The sequence below is a fragment of the Thalassophryne amazonica genome, chromosome 2 (genome assembly GCF_902500255.1).
Source record: "Thalassophryne amazonica chromosome 2, fThaAma1.1, whole genome shotgun sequence".
NCBI classification, from domain to species: domain Eukaryota; kingdom Metazoa; phylum Chordata; class Actinopteri; order Batrachoidiformes; family Batrachoididae; genus Thalassophryne; species Thalassophryne amazonica.
In genome coordinates this window covers 144,361,961-144,386,668 of record NC_047104.1, presented here as the reverse complement: position 1 = coordinate 144,386,668, position 24,708 = coordinate 144,361,961, and positions in this window count along the sequence as shown.

Genomic DNA, 24,708 nt, shown 5'->3' with positions numbered 1-24,708 from the left:
GTCATTACATCATCAATAAATGCACAAGTTTAAGTTGATATTTTGGACACTTTTCTTATCGCTTGCCTCTACTGGTGGTTGGCTCTCACTGCGATATTGTATCACTTCCTGTTCCGGAGCACAGCGGTGTTTTGCTGTATCTGTTAGCTGTTTAATCTGTGCAGTTAGATTGATCTAGATAACTAGATAACGATTTGTTTCACAGTGTAATCTTCACGTGCCTTAACTAAAGCACTCCCTCTGCTGAATCACCTCTAAATTATTTACACATTATTCACTTTGTGTGTTTTTAGGAATCCGCTAGCTTAGCGCAGCTACTAGCTCTTAGCCGATTTAGCATGGCGGCTTCTCCTGTCACTCCCGCACTTTTCTGCTCTGGGTGTGAAATGTTTAGTTATTCCTCGGCCTCCTTTAGCAGTAATGGTACTTGTAATAAGTGTAGCTTATTCGTAGCTTAGGAAGCCAGGCTGGGCAAATTGGAGACTCGGCTCCGCACCGTGGAAAATTGTACAGCTAGCCAGGCCATGTAGTCGGTGATGGACCAAGGTACTTAGCCGCCGTTAGCTGCCTTCCAGCAGATCTCTGTTTTGAGAAATGTGAAGTTAGCGACACCAGCAACCATAGTCAATTGTCTTCCGGGGGCCAGAGCAGGTGACATTGAAGGAAATTTGAAACTGCTGGCTGTGGCTAAGCGTAAATTTGGTAAGATTGTAATTCACGTCGGCAGTAGTGACACCCGGTTACGCCAATCGGAGGTCACTAAAATTAACATTAAATCGGTGTGTAACTTTGCAAAAACAATGTCGGACTCTGTAGTTTTCTCTGGGCCCCTCCCCAATCGGACCGGGAGTGACATGTTTAGCCGCATGTTCTCCTTGAATTGCTGGCTGTCTGAGTGGTGTCCAAAAAATGAGGTGGGCTTCATAGATAATTGGCAAAGCTTCTGGGGAAAACCTGGTCTTGTTAGGAGAGACGGCATCCATCCCACTTTGGATAGAGCAGCTCTCATTTCTAGAAATCTGGCCAATTTTCTTAAATCCTCCAAACTGTAACTATCCAGGGTTGGGACCAGGAAGCAGAGTTGTAGTCTTACACACCTCTCTGCAGCTTCTCTCCCCCTGCCATCCCCTCATTACCTCATCCCCATAGAGACAGTGCCTGCTCCCAGACCACCAATAACCAGTAAAAATCTATTTAAGCATAAAAATTCAAAAAGAAAAAATAATATAGCACCTTCAACTGCACCACAGACTAAAACAGTTAAATGTGGTCTATTAAACATTAGGTCTCTCTCTTCTAACTCCCTGTTAGTAAATTATATAATAATTGATCAACATATTGATTTATTCTGCCTTACAGAAACCTGGTTACAGCAGGATGAATATGTTAGTTTAAATGAGTCAACACCCCCGAGTCACACTAACTGCCAGAACGCTCGTAGCACAGGCCGAGTGGGAAAGGATTAGCAGCAATCTTCCATTCCAGCTTATTAATTAATCAAAAACCCAGACAGAGCTTTAATTCATTTGAAAGCTTGACTCTTAGTCTTGTCCATCCAAATTGGAAGTCCCAAAAACCAGTTTTATTTGTTATCTATAGTCCACCTGGTCGTTACTGTGAGTTTCTTTGTGATTTTTCAGACCTTTTGTCTGACTTAGTGCTTAGCTCAGATAAGATAATTATAGTGGGCGATTTTAACATCCACACAGATGCTGAGAATGACAGCCTCAACACTGCATTTAATCTATTATTAGACTCAATTGGCTTTGCTCAAAATGTAAATGAGTCCACCCACCACTTTAATCATATCTTAGATCTTGTTCTGACTTATGGTATGGAAATTGAAGACTTAACAGTATTCCCTGAAAACTCCCTTCTGTCTGATCATTTCTTAATAACATTTACATTTACTCTGATGGACTACCCAGTAGTGGGTAGTCCCCTGCCACATTTCTCCATGTAATGTGGAGTTGCGTCAGGAAGGGCATCTGGCGTAAAACCTGTGCCAATTCAACATGCAGATCCACCTTGGATTTGCTGTGGCGACCCCGAGTGCAAACAAGGGAGCAGCCGAAGGGACTTACTTACACTAGAAGTCTTTCAGAAAGCGCTGTAACTAGGTTTAAGGATATGATTCCTTCTTTATGTTCTCTAATGCCATATACCAACACAGGGCAGAGTAGCTACCTAAACTCTGTGAGTGAGATAGAGTATCTCGTCAATAGTTTTACATCCTCATTGAAGACAACTTTGGATGCTGTAGCTCCTCTGAAAAAGAGAGCTTTAAATCAGAAGTGCCTGACTCCGTGGTATAACTTACAAACTCGCAGCTTAAAGCAGATAACCCGTAAGTTGGAGAGGAAATGGCGTTTCACTAATTTAGAAGATCTTCACTTAGCCTGGAAAAAGAGTCTGTTGCTCTATAAAAAAGCACTCCGTAAAGCTAGGACATCTTACTACTCATTACTAATTGAAGAAAATAAGAACAACCCCAGGTTTCTTTTCAGCACTGTAGCCAGGCTGACAAAGAGTCAGAGCTCTATTGAGCCGAGTATTCCTTTAACTTTAACTAGTAATGACTTCATGACTTTCTTTGCTAATAAAATTTTAACTATTAGAGAAAAAAATTACTCATAACCATCCCAAAGACATATCGTTATCTTTGGCTGCTTTCAGTGATGCCGGAATTTGGTTAGACTCTTTCTCTCCGATTGTTCTGTCTGAGTTATTTTCATTAGTTACTTCATCCAAACCATAAACATGTCTAGTAGACCCCATTCCTACCAGGCTGCTCAAGGAAGCCCTACCATTAATTAATGCTTCGATCTTAAATATGATCAGTCTATCTTTATTAGTTGGCTATGTACCACAGGCTTTTAAGGTGGCAGTAATTAAACCATTACTTAAGGTGACCCTGAGCCATCCCTTAGTTATGCTGCTATAGACTTAGACTGCTGGGGGGTTCCCATGATGCACTGAGTGTTTCTTTCTCTTTTTGCTCTGTATGCACCACTAATTTAATCATTAGTGATTGATCTCTGCTCCCCTCCACAGCATGTCTTTTTCCTGGTTCTCTCCCTCAGCCCCAACCAGTCCCAGCAGAAGACTGCCCCTCCCTGAGCCTGGTTCTGCTGGAGGTTTCTTCCCGTTAAAAGGGAGTTTTTCCTTCCCACTGTTGCCAAGTGCTTGCTCACAGGGGGTCATTTTGACCGTTGGGGTTTTTCCGTAATTATTGTATGGGCCTTGCCTTACAATATAAGGCGCTTTGGGGCAACTGTTTGTTGTGATTTGGCGCTATATAAATAAAATTGATTTGATTTTGATCACCTTGACAGCAATAACTATATCAGTATTACACTCAAAATTGATTTGATTTGATTTATCCCATCAATTGAAAGGATGTTTGGGGATGATGAAATCATTTTTCAAGATGATAATTGCATCTTGCCATAGAGCAAAACTGTGAAAACATTCCTTGCAAAAAGACACATAGGGTCAATGTCATGGCCTGCAAATAGTCCGGATCTTAATCAATTAAAAATCTTTGGTGGAAGTTGAAGAAAATGGTCCATGACAAGACTCCAACCTGCAAAGCTGATCTGGCAGCAGCAATCAGAGAAAGTTGGAGCCAGATTGATGAAGAGTACTGTTTGTCACTCATTAAGTCCATGCCTCAGAGACTGCAAGCTATTATAAAAGCCAGAGGTGGTGCAACAAAATACTAGTGATGTGTTGGAGCGTTCTTTTGTTTTTCATGAGTCCATAATTTTTTCCTCAGAATTGAGTGATTCCATATTTTTTTTCCCTCTGCTTGGTCTAAAAAAGTAACCGTTACTGACTGCCACAATTTATTTCCTGATTTCTTATAGTGTTTCTTAAAGCCAGAAAGTTGCCATTTGAAATTACTTTAGTTTTGTGTCATGTCTGTGATCTGCTTTTTTTCTACAAAATTAAACAACTGAATGAACATCCTCCGAGGCCGGTGATTCCATAATTTTTGCCAGGGGTTTTACAATATATTCCCAGACTTGCATTACTTGCATAAATCACGAATCACACAGTTCGCCTGTGACAGTTCCTTATCTCTGTCTCAATCAATTTCCTTATATTGCACTTTCCCAGAGCTTCTACATTGCACTTTCCAATCAGGTTGAGCGATTTGAAGGCAAAAAACATAACTAAAGAAAACCACGTATTCTACAAACCAAATATACCATCAAAATAACCAGGCAAATATACACAAATTAAACCAAGGAAAACACAGATTTATCTGTCAGGTGATGCAAATCCAGTCCCAGGTGTGTGTAACTACTGCACCAGAAGAGGGTGCAACACTTCTGAGCAGCACCATGCCCACATTCTGTTGAAAATCAGTCAAACCAATATGAACAAAACAACGGCCCTTTTAATAGGAAGTGGCGGCTCAGTTGTGGTTCTTCGTGCCTAAATAAGAAACATGAGTATGAATAAACAACCAATTACTGCATTAACTCTGCCTGTGTGGTCAGCGTTTTACCTGCCGGTGGAGGAGCACGCACCCGCAGACAGCAGGAGGAGGAATTGATGATGAGGTCCCGTAACCCAGGCTCTAAAGCAGAATTTAACATCAGCCATAACCAGCACCCAAAACCAGTGTGACAATGAACGGACTTACCACAGCAGAGAACCCTGGACCCACAGCACGTGTCCGACCACACACACTCTCAACTAGGAAGGAATCCTCCACACAGACCAGACCTCTGCCCCGGAACGCGTAGCGTTTTGCCATAGAAGTAGAGCGATGGAATGCCAACTCCTGATCTCGGGGGCTGAGATTGTGCCACGCATGCGCACAAGTAGTTTGGGTTCTTCACTTCCAGTCTTTTGCTCTGCAGCCAGCGCTTCATTCACAGGTATTATAAACTCCAATTTCTGCTGGGAATCGACAATGTCAAACATCACAAAATAAGGTTAAAGGTTTTGATCAGTTAATCTGATAATTACTGAGCCTTACATTTTGTAGCTGCCCCAATTATCGCTCACAAAGTCACACTGCTCCAAATAAAAATGTGTCAGTGCCACGCTGTTATTGCTGTGAAGGCTTGGAAACAACCGGTTAGGTTGAAAGATCAAACATATAACCCACGTATCAACACATCGGGAATTATTAGGATCAAATATATCTTATATAAAATATAGCTCTTGCAGTCGATTTAGCAACAAGGCAAGTTTTAAAATCAAATCAAAATCAAATCAATTTTATTTATATAGCACCAAATCACAACAAACAGTTTGCCCCAAGGCGCTTTATATTGTAAGGTCATACGATAATTACGGAAAAACCCCAACGGTCAAAACGACCCCCCTGTGAGCAAGCACTTGGCGACAGTGGGAAGGAAAAAACTCCCTTTTAACAGGAAGAAACCTCCAGCAGAACAGGCTCAGGGAGGGGCAGTCTTCTGCTGGGACTGGTTGGGGCTGAGGGAGAGAACCAGGAAAAGACATGCTGTGGAGGGGAGCAGAGATCAATCACTAATCATAAATGCAGAGTGGTTGCATACAGAGCAAAAAGAGAAAGAAACACTCAGTGCATCATGGGAACCCCCCAGCAGTCTAAGTCTATAGCAGCATAACTAAGGGATGGTTCAGGGTCACCTGATCCAGCCCTAACTATAAGCTTTTGCAAAAAGGAAAGTTTTAAGCCTAATCTTAAAAGTAGAGAGGGTGTCTGTCTCCCTGATCTGAACCCTAGGAACTACAAGTAAGCCTGCAGTCAGAGAGCGAAGCGCTCTATTGGGGTGATATGGTACTATGAGGTCCCTAAGATAAGATGGGACCTGATTATTCAAAACCTTATAAGTAAGAAGAAGAATTTTAAATTCTATTCTAGAATTAACAGGAAGCCAATGAAGAGAGGCCAATATGGGTGAGATATGCTCTCTCCTTCTAGTCGCCGTCAGCATTTTGAATTAACTGAAGGCTTTTTCGGGGAACTTTTAGGACAACCTGATAATAATGAATTACAATAGTCCAGCCTAGAGGAAATAAATGCATGAATTAGTTTTTCAGCATCACTCTTAGACAAGACCTTTCTAATTTTAGAGATATTGCGCAAATGCAAAAAAGCAGTCCTACATATTTGCTTAATATGCGCATTGAATGACATATCCTGATCAAAAATGACTCCAAGATTTCTCACAGTATTACTAGAGGTCAGGGTAATGCCATCCAGCGTAAGGATCTGGTTAGACACCATGTTTCTAAGATTTGTGGGGCCAAGTACAATAACTTCAGTTTTATCTGAGTTTAAAAGCAGGAAATTAGAGGTCATCCATGTCTAAAAGACCGTTCAAGTCAATTTTATTCAGTCAGCTAGGGAAGAGGATCACGCCACCTTTTTTATGTGATTTCTGGTCCAAAAGACGAGCTTATCTTGTAATCCATTATTTTCTTGTCCAAAACGTGGTGGTAAATTTGTTGTCTGCACTTCTACAGGGATACAGTTACTATTGTAACAGACTTTCTGATGTCTTTGCTTTATTTATTTACTTTATTTACTGTGAAGCTGCACAGGGTTAATGTTGGCACTGTTGTGTTGCCGTAGGCGGAAGGCGAGGAGCGAAGGGCTCCCGCTTTTGGTGTGTGTGTACGGGAACGCGCAGTGAGACGTGCAATAAAGAGGAGCCACGTTATGGCGCTTGAACGGTCCACAGTGGTCCCGTCTCCCTCTTTCTTTTAATACTGTCAAGAGCCCACAAAGGAGCCGCTACATTGGTGGCAGCGGTGGCCGCTTGTGCAGGTTGTTGCATGTGTTGGCGTTTGTGCTGAACAGTTATTTTGAGTTTTGACCCTGTTAGCTAGTGCCTCAGTTTAGCTAGCCTGCTAACGAGCTCAGTGCTTCTGCGACATGTGGTTTGGGGACGAGGACCCGTCGAAGCCTTATACGGCGTGGACCACCAGGAGCTCACTTGGTGGTGAAGTTAGAGTGGACCTGCCTGCTCCTTTCGCTGGTGATGGGAGCCAGAGCTTTCACAGCTGGGTGCGGCAGCTGGAGGTAGGCATCGGGGCGACATCTGTCAGCAGAGACTGTATGTGAATTGGCGTGCATTCTGCCTACTTGCCTCTGCAAGTTGGCCTTTTCTGCTGTGGGACAGTTTTCCTGACGTGGTGAAGAGAGATTATTCTGCTGTTAAAGATAAGCTCGGGTCAGCGTTTGGGCAGAGACAGCTCTTGGACCGCTTCAGAGACAGCCTTTCTGCTCGAGTGCGTGTTCCGGGGGAGAGCCTGGAGGTGTACGCAGCGGATGTGAGCCACTTGGTAGCGGAAGCATTCCCAGACTACGGCAGCAACGCACGGCAAGAAGAGAAATTTCGGCGTTTCTTAGCCGGCCTGGATCCAGCGTTGAAAGCTAAGTGTCTGGAGCAGGGCGCAACAGACGTTGATGAGGCTCTGACTGTGGCCGAGCGCTGTGAGAATGCCAGGGCGGCACTACAGAGAGACAGTGGGAGTTCAAGCACAGGTGTTTACCTGGGTCACAGTGCAACTGTCCAGTCTGTGTCTGTGACGGATGGCCTTCAGAGGGCCGTGGAGAAGTTAAATGAGGACATGTGTGCAATGAGAATGGAAATGAGGGAGTTGTACGGGGAGAATCAGAGACTGAGAGCCAGAGATGCCAACAGGACAGATCGTGGTCCTCGCTCTTCATCTGGGGGGCGCTGTAGCTGTGCCTGTGGGGAGTCCGGATGTCAATCCAGAGGGTCTGAGGACAGACACGTGGGACGCTCTCCCAACCGCCCGCCTCATGATTATCCTCGCGACAGAGTTTTTTTCTCCAACAGCCAGGCCATCCTGGGGCAGGAGTCCCAGTCCTGGTTGGAGGTCCCGCAGAGAAGAGGAGCCGAGGAGACGCGGTGTGCATTTCTTTCCACAACAAGCATCTGTGAAAGGCGGTCACCAGGGAAACGGACAGTAGCTGGGGTTGAGGCCCGGACGCCAGCCGCTCAGACCGAGGGCCCTGTACAGCATGACATGACTGAGGACGTGACTGAGAGCACCACTACTGTGGACAGTTGTGATCATCCCACGTCCTACGTCAGGGGTGTGGTGGAGAGCTGCGAGATCCCTATTCTAGTCGACTCGGGAGCTAATGTCTCATTGATCAGTGCAGATTTTCGAATGTCGGTCCCCGCTTTGAGGAACCGGCCTTTGAAAAAGAACTATGTTAGTTCTCGGGCAGTTAATGGGCAAATGTTGGATACACTGGGGTCTATTGAAGTGACATTCCGATTGGGTCCGACCTACCTGGCAGCATAACTTTTATGTACTGAGGGAGTCCAACTCAGAGTGTTCTACTGGGGCTTGATTTTTTGACTAGGAACCGTGCATTGCTGGACCTGGGGCAAGGGGTACTGCAATTAGGGGATGTCGTGGTGCCACTGCTGCGAGGGGGGGAGCTCACCCCCAACTGTTGTAACGTGACCGTGGCGAATGTTGTGACTATACCCCCCTTAAGTGAGGCCCTAGTGCCAGTGACGATTGGTTCTCTTGGTGGGGCTATGTTGCCTACTAAGGATTTTGAAGGGTATCTGGAACCCAATGCCCCAGAGTCAACAGGGCTTGTGGTAGCTCACTCTGTGAATAGTGTGAAAGATGGGGTCACAGTAGCACGTGTTCTCAATCCATCTGGGGGAGCTGTGGAAGTGAAGCGGGGGCTGCACCTGGGTCAGTTCCACTCGGTGGAGAGAGATGACCTGGTAGCCCTCCCCGATATTGCTAATGTTGGGGGCACCTCATCTCCGCTAATGGGCAGCACCTTCATCTTAGATGAGTCACCCATTACCATGCAGCAGAAGGAGGAGCTCTCAGGGCTCCTTCTGAGGTTTTCAGATGTTTTCAACCTGTCGGACAGGAACACAAGCAAGTGCAGATTGGTATCGCATCACATTAGAACCAGTGACCATCCCCCCATTAAACAGCGGCCCTATCGCACATCTCCCGAGAAAAGGGCTGAGATCGAGCGTCAAGTAGCTAGCCTGCTGGCAGACAGAGTGGTAGAGGAGAGTTGCAGTCCCTGGGCATCCCCGGTGGTGTTAGTGAGGAAGAAAAGGGGGACAGTGGGAGATTTGTATTGATTACCGTCGCCTAATGCGGTGACGATTAAAGATTCACACCCTCTACCACGTGTAGATGACAGCCTTGATTTGTTAGCAGGCTCGGCCTGGTTCAGCACACTCGACTTTTCTCAATGGTTACTGGCAGGTTGAGGTAGCTGAGGAGGACCGGGAGAAGACAGCATTTACAACTGGCAGGGGCCTCTACCAGTGGCGGGGCATGCCGATGGGTTTGTCAAACTCTCCGGCCACCTTCCAGCGGATGATGGAGCTTGTTCTGAGGGGTTTGCCCTGGCACATTGCATAGTATATCTGGACGATATACTGATTTACAGCCGCTCCTTTGGTGATCATCTCCTCCACATCGAGGAGGTTCTGTCCAGGATACAGGAGGCCGGGCTGAAATTGAATCCAAGCAAATGCCATTTCGCGAGGGATCATGTGGTTTTTTTGGGCCACGTGGTTTCTCGGCAGGGGCTCCAACCGGATCCCCGTAACACGGACAAGGTGAGGGCCTGGCCCACTCCACATACCTCGGCGGAGGTGAGAGCATTTGTGGGCCTATGTTCGTATTACAGGAGGTTTGTGAAGGACTTCTCAAAACATGCGGCCCCACTGAATTACCTGGTGGGTAAGAATGTGCCTTTTGAATGGACAACTGAGTGTGAGGAGGCCTTTTCCTACTTTAAGTGGGTCCTGACCTCCTCTCCTGTGGTAACACTGCCAAATTTCGCACTCCCCTTTAAAGTCTACACCGATGCCTCCGGTGAGGCAGTGGGTGCGGTGTTGGCACAGGATGAGGGGGGGGTCGAGAGAGTAGTGGCATATGCCAGTCAGTCCCTCACAAAAATGCAGAGGAGGTGGTCCACTTTTGATAGAGAACTGTGGGCGGTCGTGTGGGCCGTGCGTGAGTTCAAACACTATGTGGGGCTTTCCACTTTCTCTATCATAACTGACCATCGTCCGCTGTTGGGCATCAGGAACATGGCTATGGACAGTGACCCAACGGGTTGTAGGAGTAGGTGGATTTTAGAGCTGGACCCGTTTAACTGGGTCATGATTCACAAGGCTGGTGTCCAGCACAACAACGCGGATGCACTGTCACGCCGACCGGCTTCTCCCCCCCGAGGGCACCCAGACAGGCCGGCTGGGGAGCTCGCGGTCGCCTCTGTGGCAGAGTCGGGCTGCTCATCGCCTCTCGGGGTGTCCAATGCAGGTCCGGAGGCTGCCTACTCCCTGTCTGGGAGCGACTCTGAGCTCCGGGCCTGGCAACAGGAGGACCCAGATATTAGCACCATAGTGGGGTTGTTGGAACGGAACGCGGCTAAACTGCCTCGTCGGCTAATCAAGGGGTCCTCTGCCAAACTGAGGAAACTTGGAACAGATTTCAGCCACCTAGCAATGGTAGGTGGACTGCTGTGTCGGACTGTGCGGTCGACAGCATCTGGGGAGGACCAAATTCAGGTGGTGGTCCCCTCGTCTATGGTGCCGGAGCTCCTGCGACAATTACATGGGGAGCCTACGGCGGCCCACTTCTCGGCGGAGCGAGTGTGGGAGACAGCCCGGCGGTCTTACTATTGGCCCTTCATGTTGAGAGACATCAGACGCTGGTGCGAGCAGTGTGAGGCCTGCCAGACCTGCCGGTGCCCCGTTCCCAGACTGAGAGCACCTATGGGGGAGTCTCAGGCGGCCCGTCCACTACAGAGGGTGGTGGCGGACATTTTGGAGTTACCTTTGACCTCCAGGGGGAACAGATACGTTCTAGTGGTGGAGGATTACTTCTCCAAATTTGTCAATCTGTACGCCCTGTCAAATCAGACAGCGCAGACGGTGGCTCACTGCCTGTTTGAGGATTATGTGTTGGTGCATGGGGTCCCCGAAGTCCTTCACAGTGATCAGGGCCGCCAGTTTGAGGCAGAAGTGATTCAGAGCCTGTGTCAGCGGTTGGGCATGAAGAAAACACACACCACAGCATACAACCCCAAATCTGATGGCATGGTGGAACGTCATAACAGGACTCTGATTGATCAACTGGCTAAAATGCTGCTGTTGCATGGGGGTGAATGGGACTCGTATGTGAAGCAAGTGGCTTTTGCCTACAACACTTCTAAGCATTCCAGTACCCAGTTCACCCCCTACTTTCTCATGCACGGGCGTGAAGCACGGGTTCCAGCTGGCATGCATGTACCATCAGGTATTTGAGACCGCGGGGGTGTGGGGACGCAGGCGGAGTATGTGTCGTCTATGGCAGAGAGGTTGAAGTCCGCATTTGGCTTGGCTCGGCTCAATTTGGCAGAATCTCATGATCGGCAGAAACTGTACTACGACGAAAGTGGCTGTCACCGCGCCTATGGTGTGGGTGCACTGGTGTGGCTGAATAATCCCACTGAAAACCGCACCAAGTTGGCGCCACACTGGAAAGGCCCCTATCAGATTGCTCAGGTGTTCGCTTCAGATGGGGAAGATGCCCTGACATATCGCATTGTTAACCCTCTGGACTCGATGGAACGAGCCCAGGTTGTTCACCATGACAGACTCAAGCCATACACTCTGCCGCTGCCGACGCATATGCCTCCTGCTGCTCCTTTGGCCTGCAGTCCCATGCGGCCAATCGTCAAGGCCCTGGATGTGGAGGGTCAGTCTCAGGCTGCGAGTGGAGATTACGGACTCTGGGGGGATTTGGGAGCATCGGTGCCCACTTGATCTCGTGGGGGAAGAGAGGTACGACCTCCGGCGCACCTCAAAGGCTTTATTAGGTTTTAAGTCCAGTGCAGCACATTTGTTATGATTTTACGGTGATTGGTGGATGCTAATTACATCCAATTATTCAGGAGTCTGTTATACTGTTTTTTTTTTTTGTTGTTGTTGTTGAGGTTATTGTTTATTATGATGTATGTGCTTTGTTTACAGTGGTACCAAAAACGAGGACGTTTCGTGTTGAGGGGGGGACGTGTGTAACAGACTTTCTGATGTCTTTGCTTTATTTATTTACTTTATTTACTGTGAAGCTGCACAGGGTTAATGTTGGCACTGTTGTGTTGCCGTAGGCGGAAGGCGAGGAGCGAAGGGCTCCCGCTTTTGGTGTGTGTGTACGGGAACGCGCAGTGAGAACGTGCAATAAAGAGGAGCCACGTTATGGCGCTCGAACGGTCCACAGTGGTCCCGTCTCCCTCTTTCTTTTAATACTGTCAAGAGCCCACAAAGGAGCCGCTATACTATTTATTTTAATTTATTGAGATCTTATTGTTCTCTGTTCAGTTTGTACTTATTTAATTATATTGGTATCCCAGTGTAAATTGTATGTATATATAAACTATACATTCATTGCTACTTACATTAATTGATTAGATTATAATGCCTTTACAATCTTTAAGTTTTAGCCTCACATGGACCACAATGGAAATAAGCATTTGTTTTGTTGTGCCATCTGTGTATCATTGATATATTCACCTTTCTGTGTTTATATTGATTTTACAAAAATTAACTCAATCAATTCTGCAAATACTAATGATTTTTGTTTTATTCTAAATACTATTTCATCTGAGGGAATAAGGCTGTCCACGTTGCCAGACTGAGAACTGCTCGACTCAGCATCCAAGAGTCATCCAAGAGAATGCTTTTCTCCCTTTATATAGTGCCCCTTGGGCATATACTGTGGCGTTTTGGGATTGCCTTTCACTGCTACGCTAATGATACTCAGTTGCACATGCCAATAACTGCTGGTAGTCTCATCCACATAAAATTCTTAGAAGATTAACTTGCATCGGTGAGAAGCTGGATGTCTAGTAACTTCATACTTTTAAATTCTGAGACTGAAATGATGGTTCTTGGTCCAGTGAGACATCGGCATCAATTTGACCAGCTAGTGCTTAGCCTAGGCTCGTGTGTCATACATTATACTGACAAAGTGCGGAACCTTGGGGTAATTTTTGATTCTATGTTGTCCTTTGACCTCCATATTAGAGATATTATGAGGACTGCTTTCTTCCATCAGCGAAATATAGCAAAGATTCGTCCCACCCTGTCTATGGCTGATGCTGAGCCCAAGATTCATGTATCTGTCTATTCTAGACTGGATTATTGCAATGTTCCATTTTTTGGTTTACTGCAGTCCAGCATTAGGGGTCTCCATTTGGTTCAAAATGCTGCTGACAGATTTTTGACATGAAGCAGAAAGTTTGACCATATTACACCCATTTTGGTATCCCTTCACTGGCTTCCTGTCTATGTGAGATCAGAGTTTAAGGTTCTGCTACTAGCCTATAAAATTCACGGACTGGCACCTCCCCACCTAACTGATCTAATTAAACCCTATGTACCGGCTTTGCGTTCGCAGGATGCAGGACTACTTTGTGTCCCTAGGGTGAATAAAAAGTCTGCGGGTCATAGAGCTTTCTCTTATCATGCCACTGTTCTGTGGAATGATCTCCTTGCATCAATAAAGCAGTCAGATTCAGTGAAGACGCACTTATTTTCCCTTTCGTATGGCTAGCATATTGGCATATTATGTTATATGCTTTATACTCTTTTACTGTGCTTTTTAAAATATTTTTATTAATTTTATTTTGTTTTTTTAATTGTTTTGTGTGAAGTGCCTTGAGGCGACTCTGTTGCGATTTGGTGCTGTATAAAATGAATAAACTGAATTGAATTGAATCTGGCTTTTTAAGCATCCAGTGAACAACGCCGACAATCAGCATCATGGATTCGTGACAGAAAAAAGTGAAACAGTTTGCAAGTCATAACCACAAAATTAGTAGCAAAAAGCATAAGAATGAGTGACGGACATCACTCTGCTGGGAGGAGCTTTTTTCAGCGACTGTTCGAATTGAGGCCGGGAAGAGCTGAAGCCGCTGGCTGGGCCAGGGACCCACAGATCCAGTCAGAGAGAGAGACAGCAACCGGTGTGATTGAGCAGACATACCCAGTCCAAAATTCTTCACTTTTGGACATTTACACACCCAGTCTGAGCAACGAGCTTCTGCAAATTTGTCTGAGGTGAGTGGGTAATCTAAAAATAAAACGTGACTTTACTGCACCACCGAAGTTTTATCAGATAACATTAGCTTAGCCTGTAGCTGCAGAATCAAGCAGACACGTTTCTCTCACTCCTCTCCAGAAAGTGCCAGTTGGGACCGTGGCTGCAATCGAGAATCAAACCCAGATCACTGGCATCTCAGTCCAACGTGCAAACCATTACACCACCAAGATAACAGCCATACATAAAAATGGTGGTGATGTCAGAGGGGGTGCAGCATTGCATAAATATACATCAGGAATGTTTCTGTGTAGGCTCTCAGTTGTCCAGGTGGTTTTCATAGTAGAGAAGCTTGAATCTTCGACTGGACTGGGTTGCTTCATGGTAATGAGTCATTCATGGTAATGAATGAGTCATTCACGTCATCAGGAGAGTCATCAAGGGAGCCATCAAGAAAGGCATCCATCCCATCATTAGGAGGGACAACTGCCCTGTCATTAGGACAGTGCTAACCTGAGCACAATAGTTGCTAATTAGAGCTATTGTTTAGTCACTAGCCTATAGCAGTCTGCCTCTCAGTAGGAGCGGTCTAGTTAGATTTAAAACTCCAGCTTTTGTTGGCTTCTGTTCATTTGTCTCTATAAGAGTCAGACAGAAGTCAGACTTCCAGAGCAAGAATTTTAGCTGAGGAAGCTTCTGTGATTTGAAGCTAAACGTCCTCGCGTCAAGCAACCCAGTCCAGTCGAAGATTCAAGCTTCTCTACTATACATCAGGTACCATTTAAAAAAGTCTGCTTTTGCAAGAGAGAATTTTTTTTCCATCATAGGTCTGTATGTGCATATACATCATCAAAGTACAGATAAGATTGGGGTGGCATATGACATAGTACTCACTCGCTTACTTCTAGCACATACTAGCAGGTGCCTGACTGATGTCATACGGAGTATTCTGATGCGGGCATGGTCGGTTTTTGATTTGTGTGTTACTTGTACATTGGTGGGAAAGCAGCCCCGTCTGCACTTAAACACAGATAAACTGTCGACTGCTGTGCTGTGGCAGGTTTACGCACTGTTTGAGTGCTTGAATTTTTTTGTTTGTTTGTTTGTTGGGTGGTGGTGGTGATGATGGTGGGGGGTACTTTACTATAAATTCAAAAGTTGTCAAAGTGGAGAGCAAAAACAACACAACAGTTCCACATCTTCACTTTTCTGATGCAGATGGGGGTTTATATTTTGTCAGGCTTGACGCCTCATCAGAGGGATAAAAGATGCTGCCACAGTGGGGGGGCTCTGTAATTGGCCCGACAGCTCCTAGAGATGGAAGAGGATTATGGTGTGTGTGTGAGTGAATGGCTGATTCTGCAGAGGTGAATTTCCCAGAACAGCAGGAACACGTTAAAAGCTGCACTCACACATAAGAATAAGGCCTCACTTTGTATCACAGTTGGTGTGTGCGCTTGCTTCTGTGTTTGTACGTTCTAGTTGGTATTCTTATGTCAATACTTCTCTGCACATGTCTGTCCACTGATAAACAGACAAGCAGCAGTGGCCACCAGACCCAGGTTGTGGAAATGAGATGAAGTGACAAACAAGCTCATTAAAAGGTGGGTAGTGTTTATAAAAAAAGGTAGCTGACATTATTCAAGGGTGGTAATAAATTATGCAAAGTTTCTATAATGAGTTGGAACAGCATGTGAGTCCAGAATGGTTTTGGAACCTTAGAATTAGACCTCAGCAGTTTTCAGAGGAAAAACTCAACTCTTTTATTTCCTGTTAATTGCGTAATTTCTTTATATTAATTTACTGTCTTATTGTATTTATAAATTGTTTAGCTTCTTGTTATCATAGCCACACTGTTGTTGTTGTTGTTGTTATTATTATTAGATTTTATTATGGCTCCTATTTTGTCACTTGATTTTTTTTTAATGAACCACAATGGAAATAAGTGTTTTCACTTTTTTTGTGTCATCCATGTATTTTTAACATATTTACAATTACATTATATACTTAGATACCACCCCTGCCCTTACTTTACTGTCTTATTGTATTTATAAATTGTTTAGCTTCTTGTTATCATAGCCACACTGTTGTTGTTGTTGTTGTTATTATTATTATTATTATTTGATTTTATTATGGCCCCTTTTTTGTCATTTGATTTTGTTTTTTATGAACCACAATGGAAATAGTAGTTTTCGATTTTTTGTGTCATCCATGTATTTTTAACATATTTACAATTATATTATGTACTTACATTGAAGCTACTGAATAAAATCACGCACTCATGCACACACATACACGTACACAGACGCCACTTCACTTTTAATGTATAAATGATTTACTGCCCCCTGCTGGAATGACGTGTGACCCTTCATTATTATTCAACTTCTTGTACAGCTCCCTATATGTCTTTTCCTAAGCTTTTGCCACTTATCTTTTTGGGTTACATTTGCTCCTGTCTACTTTCTTCATCTCTCTTTTTCACCAACCTCTTTGTCCTTTCTTGGACATCTTCAATCCACCACCAAGTTTCTTTGTCTTCCTTCCACTGTCTAGATGTCACACCCAGTACCTTCCTAGCTGTCTCCCTCACCACATCTGCAGTGGTTTTCCAGTCAGTGCCTCTCTCACCTTTTCACTGAATTTGACACACCAGTCGTCCTCCTTCAACATCCACCTTCCACCTTCAGCTCCAGCTTCCTTTGTTGTGCTCATCCTACAAATCACCATCCTATGCTGTCTAGCTACACTCTCCCCTGCCACCACCTTACAGTCTCCAATTTCTTTTCACTTTCATCTCGTACAAAGGCTGTAGTCCACCTGTGTGAACAGTTGCCAGAACAGTCGTTCTGCATTCAAACATCATGCACTGTGGGTAGGGCACCAGTTGCCTGTGGGGGCACCAAAAAATCAAGCTCCTGGATCGGCATAATCAGAGAAGTGTCAGTGTGATTTGAGGTAAACACTTTTTCCAGTGCATCTGTTTAAATTTTATTCTTCACAAAGTAGTGATCTCTGCACCTCTTCTACCTCAGACTTCTTTCCCTCTCTCTCTTTTTTTTTTGCACAAACCAAACAGACTTTTGTGATTTTCCCCATGTTAAGGGAAACTGCTTAAACTTTCGACATTTCAAAAAAATAAATAAGCAAAACGGATTGCATTTTTCCCCCCTTCATACATTTTGGAGGTGATGTCATCGCACTGTGTTTTGGCTGGTATTATGTCGGGAGGGCGCACGGAGAACTGCAGCAGCCAGGCGGTATCTAGCAGCTGAGGATCGCGGGGATGTCTGTAAAATCGGGTGCAAACATTTCCTCACAGGGTCGTGGGTGGCTGAGTTTGCCACCCAGTCACAGCTGTTCTTATCATCCACCCCCATCCTTTCCTTTGTTGCCACATGCTGCCTTGCGTTGCGCTGTGCCCACATAGCCCTCATCTCCAGCTCGCAGTTTCCTCCATCAGCCGGTGCAGCAAGCTTACCACCAACAGTGTACAACCCTGCCCTGTGGGGACTAAATCTGACTCCTGCTCCTGTCTGTGCGAGGACAGACCCGCAACCCTGATCTTTTCCTCATAAGAATTAATTTTGGAGACTTTACGCACTGGATTATGCACAAGATTACGAGTCTATCCATACGGCCAGGTATCCCGCTGGGGGTCAACACGGTGGCCTGGAGTTGCTCGTCTCTTAAGCGTGGGTGCGCTTTCACCGATTCCTGCGCAGCACATAAAAGCACTGACTTCTCCCCTTTGCTCCCCTGTCAACACACCTGCTGGACTCTTGTTCTGGACAGATGTGCAAGGTTGAGATTAATAAGTGCAAATTTCTTCAATAAGTAATATAGATAATGTCTATTACTTACTGAAGAAATTTACACATTATCACTTGCATGTATGTTTACAAGGCTAAATACTTGAATACTTTGTTCTGTGTTTACAAAGTTCAGTGCAATGTTCAGTCTACTGTGGTTGTACAAATCAGTTTTGTTTTTTGTAAATAATGGTGGTGGTATTTATTTACTTCAAATTTTATATTTATTTCTTGTCATGTTTGGTGCAATTGCTAATGCAAAATTATTTATTTGCAGATTTTTCAAAACATTAATAAATTATTATTAAAATAATAGCTCAATTTAATATTGAGTACTGAGAAGTTATTTTGATAATAAAGAGAACTGCACTGACAAATTCCAAATTCTGAATTATTGTTCATTTCGGCGAGGGGGTGGCACCACAAAGCATTTGTGCTTAGGGCACCCAAATGGATAGCACTGGCCCTGTGTGTGAACCTTCCTCCACTCTTATATGTCACCCTATGCTCCCCCCTTTTCTTAAAGTAGGTGTTCACCACAGCCATTTCCATCTTTTTTTGCAAAGTCTACGACCATCTGCCCTTCCACATGCCTGTCCTTGATACCATATCTACCTATTACTTCCTTTCACAAACATGCCCATTGAAGTCTGCTCTTATCACAACTCTTTCATGCTGGGGCAGAGGTGTCAAATCCGGCTTCAGAAAGTAAAAACCCTCCCATGTGTTGCTTCTACCTGTGCACCTAAAACAGGTGATCTCAATAATTAGCTCATCCACCTGCCTGAAGAGCTGAACTAATTACAATCATCTGGTTTACTGGGAAGATGGAACAAATATGTGGCTGGACTTTTATTTTCTGAAGCTGGATTTGACACCTCTGTGCTGGGGTTCACTCTCAACCACCTCATCTATACTCAACAAAAATATAAACGCAACACTTTTGGTTTTGCTCCCATTTTGTATGAGATGAACTCAAAGATCTAAAACTTTTTCCACATACACAATATCACCATTTCCCTCAAATATTGTTCACAAACCAGTCTAAATCTGTGATAGTGAGCACTTCTCCTTTGCTGAGATAATCCATCCCACCTCACAGGTGTGCCATACCAAGATGCTGATTAGACACCATGATTAGTGCACAGGTGTGCCTTAGACTGCCCACAATAAAAGGCCACTCTGAAAGGTGTAGTTTTGTTTTATTGGGGGGGATACCAGTCAGTATCTGGTGTGACCACCATTTGCCTCATGCAGTGCAACACATCTCCTTCGCATCATCCGTGAAGAGAACACCTCTCCAACGTGCCAAACGCCAGCGAATGTGAGCATTTGCCCACTCAGGTCGGTTACAACGACGAACTGGAGTCAGGTCGAGACCCCGATGAGGACGACGAGCATGCAGCTGAGCTTCCCTGAGACGGTTTCTGACAGTTTGTGCAGAAATTCTTTGGTTATGCAAACCGATTGTTCCAGCAGCTGTCCAAGTGGCTGGTCTCAGACGATCTTGGAGGTGAACATGCTGGATGTGGAGGTCCTGGGCTGGTGTGGTTACACGTGGTCTGCGGTTGTGAGGCTGGTTGGATGTACTGCCAAATTCTCTGAAACGCCTTTGGAGACGGCTTATGGTAGAGACATGAACATTCAATACACGAGCAACAGCTCTGGTTGACATTCCTGCTGTCAGCATGCCAATTGCACGCTCTCTCAAATCTTGTGACATCTGTGGCATTGTGCTGTGTGATAAAACTGCACCTTTCAGAGTGGCCTTTTATTGTGGGCAGTCTAAGGCACACCTGTGCACTAATCATGGTGTCTAATCAGCATCTTGGTATGGCACACCTGTGAGGTGGGATGGATTATCTCAGCAAAGGAGAAGTGCTCACTATCACAGATTTAGACTGGTTTGTGAACAGTATTTGAGGGAAATGGTGATATTGTGTATGTGGAAAAAGTTTTAGATCTTTGAGTTCATCTCATACAAAATGGGAGCAAAACCAAAAGTGTTGCGTTTATATTTTTGTTGTGTGTAACTCACTCCAGAATTCTTCTTTCCCCTTCATCTCACAACCTAGCTGCTGGGCCTATGCACTGATGATATTCATCATCACCCCTTCAGTTTCCAACTTCACACTCATCACCCTGTCAGACACTCATTTAACTTCCAACACACTCAAACATACTCTTCCTTTAAAATGACCCCAACACCATTTCTCTTCTTATCCACACCATGACACAACAACTTGAACCCAGTACGTATGCTTCTGGCCTTACTTCCCTTTCACTTGATCTCTTGCACACACAATATGTCTACCTTTCTCCTCCCCATCATATCATCCAGCACTCTCCCTTTACCAGTCATACTGCCAACATTTAAAGACCCAACTCTCACTTCCGCCCTTCTAGTTTTCCTCTTCTCCCACTATCTCTGGACACTTCCTCCCCTTCCTCTTCTTCACCCAGCAGTAGCCCAATTTCTGCCAGCACCCTGTTGGGCAATGGCACCAGTGGCATTCATTGTTAACCCTGGCCTTGACCGATCCGGTATGGAAACTCGATTTGTACTCTGCATCTTTTTTTTGTTTTGTTTTGTTTTTTTGGCTTGTTTTACACCTCATACCCTTTCTGACACAAGCATACTCATTTATCTGGGCTATGGACTCAACCTGTACTGGCTGCCCACCCATGTGCCTTCTTCTACCCTCCTCATTTTTCTGGGGACCAGCACTCAGAATGTACTGGTTGCACATCCCATGTGGCTGAGTTATTTATCCATCTATTCACTCACTGCATTTTAGAGGGTATGCCTAGGCTTTTCCAAAACATAGCAAAAGACTCTTTTTCATATTCATTCATTCATTTTCTATACCTGCTTATGCCAATTAAGGGTCTCTGGCAGGGGGTGCTGTAGCCTGTCACAGCAGTCAAAGGGCAAAAGTCAGGGTACACCCTGGACAGGATGCCAGTCTATCGCAGGGCCACATATAGGCAGCCAAACACATTCACACTCTCACACACACCTACAGGCAATTTAGAGTCACTGATTCACCTAACCTGAATGTCTTTGGAAGTGGGAGGAAGTCAGAGCACTCAGAGGGGAAACCATGTGAACACAGGGACAACATGTACACTTGGAAGTGATCCTAGAACCTTTGTGTTGTGAGGCAACAGTGCTAAACATACGCCACTATTTTGAATGTAAAGTGTATCTTCCACTGAAATGAGTATTGACTTAATTTTAAGCCACTAATAATTTTACTCTAATTTTCACATGAGAAGTAATAAAGTATTTACTGCTGTCAGAAATGGGTCTTCTGTTAAGGCAGGTGACAAAATAACCCAGTGGTTAACATTGGCAATGCAACAATTCAAAACAAGCAAGAGCTGCCATAGTGGCTACCAGGAGACAACAAATAGCAACAAGAGTTCATAAATAAGGGAAATTTAAACTGTTCTCAAGGGAAACTGTCCTGTGCGCCAATATTATTTCTTGTATATTTGTCTGTGAATTTTTCTGTGAATTGTTTCTGTAATTTATGTTTGTAGCATGGCCCAAGCAGAGAGTCACCCCTTTGAGTCTGGTCTGCTTGAGGTTTCTTCCTCAGAGGGAGTTTTCCTTACCACTGTTGCTCTGGGGGTTGGTAAGGTTAGACCTTACCTGTGTGAAGCACTTTGACGCAACTCTGTTGTGATTTGACACTATATAAATGAAAATAAATTGAAATTGAATTGAAATTTTTAGAATATTCTTTCCCGACCATTCATCAGAGTAATCTCCAAAATCAGACAGAAGTCTAATATCCCACACAGTGTAAATTCTGCAATAATCATACTGTTATTGAATCCAAATAAAGACCACACATTATCATCCAGTAACCACTCCTGTCAATTAAGACTGATATGAAAATAATCACTAACAGTCCTGTTTTCAGAATAGACAAGGTCACTCCATTTATGGTCTCCCTCAATCAAACTGGTGTCTTTAAGGGTAAACAGTCATCAAGTAGCACACATATATTATTTAATTATATACATTACTCATCTAACCAACAAACAAAAGCATTTGTTGCAAAAGAAGGGATTTGACAAAGTCAACTGGATGTTTGTACTTGCAACTCTGGAAAAATGTGGTTTTGGGGAATCATTTAATCACCTTTGGCTAAGTTTATACAAATCAACTGATGACACTAACATTTAAATTGCAGAAGGGCACAAGGCAGAGAATGTCCACTTTCCCCTTTGTTATTTTTATTGAACCTATAGTAGCCAGCGTACATAAAAAATGATCAAATGACATATTACTGTTTTTGTATGATTATCTGCGTTTACATGCCCCTATTACCCTTATTGACACACTTTTCGAAACATTACTTCATTAACTCCTGAAATTTGACGATTCACTATCTATATATGTATGGGATGAGGCAGCCCTCGCACAGGCTGCTCACTTGCACATTGGGAATATTGCATATTTAGGTGTTAATGTCTAAGTACAAATATTTGAGCTGGTCCATTTTAATTTCAATCTCATACTCAACCCAATCACTGAAGCAACCAGTCTACTCTGTGTAAGCCTGATGCTGTCACATCTCAGAAGTTAAGCAGTGCAGGGCCTGGTTAGTACTTGGATGTGAGACCTCTTTGGAACACCAGGGGCTGTGTGTGTTTTTTCAAGTAAAGCAAGAGTTACATCAGGAAGGGCATTCGGCAACAAACTTGTGCCAAATTCCAATGCAGATCTGGCTGTACCCACTGTGGTCACCCCAAACAAATGGAAAGATTAGAAAGGACAACAACAACTCAACACAATCACTAAGGATTTATTGCCCAGGATGAATCCACCATTATCTGTCTTGGTAAGAATGGAAGAAGAAGAAAGTGTAATATAGGGTCCACTGATGTCTTTGTTTATGTCTAGTTTCTGTAATGTGAGGCAGATTAGTGTCTACAACTTCCCATGGACAAGACACCAGTCCATCGCAGGTTACTTCCCCAGCCAAGACTAGTACCCATTTACAACTGGGTGGACTGGGACAATGCAGACGAAGGGCCATTGGACATATACAGTGTGACTGGGAATTGAACCCAGCTCTACATACTGGCCTACATGCTCAGAGGGACAGGGGTTAGACTACCAATTAACTATGAAAATAATAGCATTCTCTAAAATAAATTATTTGGTCCTTGTTATGCCATTTATGCCACTACTTTGATGGAAAAACAAAACACCCTTTATCAATGCCAGATGGATGTTTGGGTTTGACACTGTACATGATGGCTGAAATGAACAGAGTAGAGATTGTTGGGGCATTGACACACCCTTTTTTGACACTGAATGTGACTTGATATCACCGTGAAGACATTTAAGGATAGTGATGAATGTCTCATGGCTCCAGAGGCTGCAAGGATTTTTCCAAAGGAGGTCAAAGGAAAAGCTGTTAAGGTCCATAGTAAGATCTATGAAGTCCATATAAACTAGTCTCTTTTGTTCTCAGGACTTCGCTTGATGTTGGCATGCCGTGAAAGTTGTGTCTGCTGTTCCTCATGTTGAATGGAACACACTTTGAATTTCAGGAAGTGTCATTTCCGCTACATGTTTGATCAGATTGTTAAGTCTCAGTGCAAATATTTGCCTGCGATAGAGAGATTTCTCTATAATTGGCATAATAAAGACTTGCCCACTTTATTCTTGTAAGATTGCAATCATAATTTTATCTCCAGAGTAGGGTATGCATTCACTCTTATGTATTTTAGTGATAAGTTGATGCAAATAGCACTGGAACAAAGTGCCTCACGCTTTGAAAATTTCAGGAGGAATGTTGTTAATAATGGCTGCTTTGTTCTTTATCAGTCTCTTGATTGCATTTTGGACTGTGATTGAAATCAAAATCTTGCTCAAGGTTTCTACCCTCAACCATTGTTCAACTTCAGTATAGCAACTGAGGTGGGTACATCTGTCACAGTACTGAAGAAGCATTTATACCATCATAAATTTTGGTTTTCTCAAGACTTGTAGCTTGAGAAAGCCAAATTGTAGGTCTTTCAAGTTTCAATTGTAGGTCTTTCAACTGTAGGTCTTTCAAGTCTTGTTTTGTTTGTGAATATTTGAACTTCAGTCCCTGCTACAGCCTTCTTCCTCCTTCACAATTATTGTGAGAATTAATTTGGTATCAATCCACTTCTTACACCTGATGTACTTTTGAGGATGTTGTGGTTGACCACTCTAGGCGACCCTACTGAGAGCACATGTTCCTGATGGCAATGCTCTCGAAATCCCTGGTACACACAAACCTTCCCACTCCAGTAAAGTAGTGGCCTGTGAAATATTTCAAATTATGTAATTGTTGTAAAAATGTTACTATAAGAATGTTTTTGACATGTGACCATAATGTCATAGAGGACGTACGTATACCTTCAGCATTAGGTACTGTTGATTTCCTTTTAGAACTACTGCTGTGGTTTCAGGTGATTTCAGGGATAAGGAGCCTAGGAGATAGACTGTGTCTATTCTGGTCAAGAACACAACACTTGTAGGATGACTGAGAGCCAACTGCCATCATCAAAAGGTTCAAATTCCATGAGCAAAGTGGACAAACTCAACATTCATCATCTTTCATGGAGCAGACCGCAGGACATGCCTGCAGGTGGTCAGTAACCAGAAGGGATGTTTAGTTTTACAAAGTCAGTGTTAAATACATGTGTTGTTTATCTGGTCATGATTGTTTTGGATGCAAAATGGATGTGGGGTTTATAAGAAAACCCCATTTGGTCAGACTTGGTACCACTGAAAAGTCTTCCCAACTTGAGTGTAACACATGTGCAGCAGACAGAG